The sequence below is a fragment of the Bactrocera tryoni genome, unplaced genomic scaffold (genome assembly GCF_016617805.1).
Source record: "Bactrocera tryoni isolate S06 unplaced genomic scaffold, CSIRO_BtryS06_freeze2 scaffold_25, whole genome shotgun sequence".
Lineage (NCBI taxonomy): Eukaryota > Metazoa > Arthropoda > Insecta > Diptera > Tephritidae > Bactrocera > Bactrocera tryoni.
In genome coordinates this window covers 1,159,074-1,164,137 of record NW_024395977.1, presented here as the reverse complement: position 1 = coordinate 1,164,137, position 5,064 = coordinate 1,159,074, and the positions used below count along the sequence as shown (strand labels likewise).

General features: G+C 36.0%; 1 pseudogene; it reads right to left on the bottom strand.

Moving 5' to 3' along the window:
• Nucleotides 1-2,220: 2,220 nt before the first annotated feature.
• LOC120781057 lies at nt 2,221-2,423 on the bottom strand (annotated as a pseudogene).
• Between the last annotated feature and the right edge of the window lie 2,641 nt (nt 2,424-5,064).

Below are 5,064 nucleotides of genomic sequence, written 5' to 3'. Positions count from 1 at the left end.
TTTCTATACTTAAACAAAATTATTAGAACCATCGTATGTTTCTTACATTCATAACCAAACCATACTTAAGTCAGCGCAACCTAAGTGTCAATGGTGGTGTTGGTGGTAAGCGCTTGGAAAGTCAAGATGCTACCACAGGTTCGAATCTCGACCGATTAAATTTTTAATTTTTTGCTTTTAACATCGTAGACTATACAAATAAATATTTTTCTTACTAATAGAAATTAAATTTATCACAGCAATATTATGTATATGTATATTGTGTGATAAATTTAATTTCTATTAGTAAGAAAAATATTTATTTGTATAGTATACGATGTTAAAAGGCATACATCTTCTATCCTATCTTGTGTATCTGCACATGCTCATATGAGTGTATGTATACGCATGTGCGCGTTCAGAAATTGAAATCATATTTTCATCACTTATGTATCAATATACTTATTACATCTGCGCGCATTGACTTGCATGTTCATACATTCATATATACTTATATGTACATATATTTGCATACATTGCCTACACATATGAATATGTCACCAACAAAAAATTGATCTTCACAAGACAATATGGCAGCCAAATTGGCGAAGAACAATTGTAGTACATTTTACAACAAAAACGATTTCATTCATGAACGCAGGCTTCTCTTCTGTGAGTCTGAAACTGGCGGAGGAAAAAACAGAAGTTTTACTCATAAGCACTAGGAAGATAGAATAACGAATAGAGCTCACCATAGGGGAATGCGAGATTACTTCGCAGCCGCAACTGAAGTATCTGGGAGTAATATTGGATTCCAAATTAAAATTTAAAGAACACCTGGAGTATTCTTCCGCGAAGGCAAACAAAATTTATAATGCCCTATCAAGAATGATGACCAATAGAGGCTGTGTGCGTTCCAGCCGGCGATTCTTAATAGCGAAGGCAATGAGTTCCGTAATACTTTATGCGGCACCAGAATGGATACAGGCAATGGATATAAAATCGTATGCTAAACAAATAATTACAGTGCATAGGCTTTCTGCAATTCGGGTAATAAGTGCTTTCCGGACTATATCAACCGACGCTGCTGAAGCTAGCATGCCGCCCATTGACATCCAGGGAGATGAACTCGAGCGCTTATATCAGCTTTCAACGACTAAAACAGAATTGGCAAGGACAGAGGAGAGAAACAAGAGCACTAAAATGTGGCAGGAGCGGTGGAATTCCTCAACCAAAGGGCGCTGGACTCATCGACTTATACCGGACATCCACTCGTGGATAGAGAGACGACATGGGGATCTAGATTACCATCTGACCCAAATACTTAGTGGACATGGATGCTTTAGAAGCTACCTTTTCAGATTCCACAATGACATTAGTCCGAACTGTCCGACGTGTACAGAGTATATAGAAGACTCGGAACATGTACTATTTTATTGCCCTCGATTTTCGAATACAAGGGAAAAGCTAAAAACCAAACTCGGTGGTAGTTTTACAGTCAATAATTTAACGACACTCATGTGTCAGTCGACTGATAAATGGAAAGCTGTCAGCGAAGCGTCAGCATCCATAATGACCCAACTGAGACTTTTTGAACAAATTAGGCGTCCGTCAGTCCGCACGATAGATGAGACTTAAATGTCCTGTCCCTCCCACGAAGTAATACTTAATCGGTGGTCCCGTGGGAGAATCTTGAGTTGGGAGTAGGTTAGGTTTAGCGGATTAAAGTTCCGCACTCCGGCTTTCGATGCTTCCCCCTACTATAAAAAAAAATAAAATTAACGCAGGCGCAAATTCCACAAGCGATCTCGCTTCATTCATAAAAACATAGGCCGTAACATCTCCCCGGGCATGCCTTTGCCAACAAGTTATCTTTTCGCGACGATGGCAAAAGCTAAAAATCATAAATTGCACAACTTTCTGGTGCTTCTCGCAAAAATCTGCGTCGATATGTATTCACGATCATACGTATACATTCATACATATTTACGCATGTTTGTAGGCGAAGCTGCTACAGCGGCAAGGGGTTACAATCGGCGGCCATTACTTTACTTATGCCATAGAAATTCTATTGCTACGAATATGGAAATGACAACGAAATAATGCAAATATGCATATTTCTAAAGGTCATTAATTTCTTTGAAGAAATGAAAGGAATGAATGATCCTGAGAAGTATAGTCTTAACTTTTCAAAGGCCAACGCAGAGCATTTCACCCAAAAGGAATTTATTCATTAAAATCACCACTCAGAAGTCGTTTTATCCATTGTAAGCGAACGATTTTCGAAGAAACATCATTTCTAATATGCCACAAGACAAAATTAGAAATGAACTTCTTAAACCTCACGCTGTCAGATAAAACGATATACCTCGTCATCGCGGGTCGATTTCCAAAAAATGTAAATGAAGACTAACTACAGAAATGATCCTGTAAAGTATAGCCTTAATTTTTCAACGGCCAACGCAGAGTATTTGAACCAAAAGATACGTAAAATAGTTGAGAATTCGCAGAAATGAAAGATAAACGAAAGAAAAAGAAGTATAACTTCAATAATGCGCAAGCATACAAACATACATATATGCGCATGTGAATATGTCACCAACCAAAAATTGAAACATTGTTCTACACAAACAACAACAGCATAAGCATTGAAGCATTGTGTTGTTGGTAGAAAAGCCGAGCTGTGCCGAAAGAAACGAACAAACGATCGCCGATTGTCACCGCTTCGCTTGCTGCTCGAACATCTTCGCAGACAAGGTTGCGTTAGATTCATATTGAGCAACCTGAATCTATCGCAATCTTTTCCGAACTCGTATAAGCAGAGAACGTATATTATAGAGAAGGTTCACGATGTCGAGAATTTAGGGATATTTCAATTTTGGGATATTTACCTGTTTTGGATTAGTGCATTTCACCACAGAAAATTATTAGCGCATTTCACCACTTAACATCAGGGGCACGACAATAACAGAACTGAGTAGTTGTTAGAGCCAATGGAAAAAAATATGTTAATTTCAATGTTTTGAAATGTACGCTTACAGATTCGTACAATGCGCAAACGACTGCATATAATTCATATACATACATACATATGTATATTTTCTATATATTTTGTATCAAAGCACACAAGCATGTACATACATATGTACGTACAAATTGAACTACTTCATGATGAATTCTTTAAAATCTTTGGAAATATATAATAAAGGCATACATGCATTATTACCTATGTATGTAAATCTTTAATTAATGTAGGTTTGATAAGATATATACATACATATTTATTTACGGGTCAGGTCTTTAAAAGTTTTGATAACATGTTAAAAGACCAAGCGACCGCACATTTGCCCATACATATATACATACATAAGTATGTGTGCATGTAAACAAATATAAAAGAACCATACGCATAATGTTTGTAAATTTGTCTACATGCAACAAATGTATGTAAATATGTACATTCAATGCTTCATGCGAAATTTCCGTTGACGCAGACAACCAATGGGGAAGCTCATATTTTTTGCTTTCATGTCAAAGAATCAATGTGTCGAAAGAATGACGCGACGACAAAGCTTCACAACATTGTGTTGTTGGTAGAAAATCCGAGCTGTGCCGAAAACACAAACGAACGATCGCCAATAGCCACTGCTTCCCTTGCCGCTGTACCAGCTTCGCTTACAAACCAACGTAGATATGTATGTTTGTGTGTGAGCTTGCATACATGTCGACTCAGATTTTTGCAAGCCGCGTAAACAATAATTTCTATGTATTTTAAAAAACAAACCGTGAGATGCAGCAAGATATAGGCAGTTAAGAGGGATGATTTTCATATAAGCGGAGTACTACTTAACCCGGATCCACTGTACACATAAATCAGAGGAATATTGAATATTTTATATATTTTGGCACATTGCTTGAGTTGAAAATCGACAAATAAACTAAGTAGTCAATTTTATTCTATACTTATATTTGTGGGGTTGTCGCTTTTTCCTTCTCATACAAATATCAGAAATTGTTCAATTTATGATTTTTTGCTTTTGCCATCGTCGCGAAAAGACGCTTGTTGGCAAAGGCATGCTCGGGGAGATGTAATGGTATTTGTTTTTATGAATGAAGCAAGTTTGCCTTTTGAAAGTGCGCTTGCGTTCATAAATGAAAATATTGTTGTTGTGTGTTTTTCTACAAAGTTGGGCATTGACTTGGCTGCCATATTGACTTGTGACGCTGCTGATGCTACTTGAAACCATTGTTGTTTTTGTAGAACAATATTCGTAGTTTTTGCGGGTGACATATCTACATGTGAACGTATGTATAAGTATGTATGTTGTGTATGCATTATTTGTGTGGGAATGTCATGCGCACATATTTACATGTGTACTCATATTTGTATGTTGGTTGGTATACATTATTTGTTCGGCAATGTCGTACACATATGCGTGTACATACATACATATAGAGCAGTGCGCGCACACTTTTTACTGGTAAATGATATTACGATTTGAATTTGAATTGTACTTACATACATATGTGCATATGTAATTATGTATGCGCTGATATGTAGATGCGTATGAAAATTAAATGACATATTATTGTAATATGTATATTAAGTTTTTATGATATTATGATAGTATCTCATATACATACATACATATTCATACATATGTATATTATATTTACAAACATACTCATATACATATGAAATTATAATATATTCTCAAACATAAGTAATATTTTAATAAATAACTCTTAATTGCACATTAACTACAAATATTGTTTTGAAAATAGCATAATTTAATTAGAATGATATAAATTATGCATATATTCATAAAAATACGCAAAATGATAGTCACATCAATTAACATGATGGCATGTGAGCATATAAAAATATAAGCAAAAGGCCAACAGACGTCTGTAATAGCAATGCATGTTTCTGAGCATAATTTTCATTAAATGCTCAGCTCTGTTCACGCGCCACTGTTAAGATTTCTCCTTCTTAGCTAGCTGTGGTGAAATGCACTCATCGCATTTTGTTAGCTTTTGACAGTTCACACGCTCGTCCGTTGTTGGACCTTCTCTGTAAATATA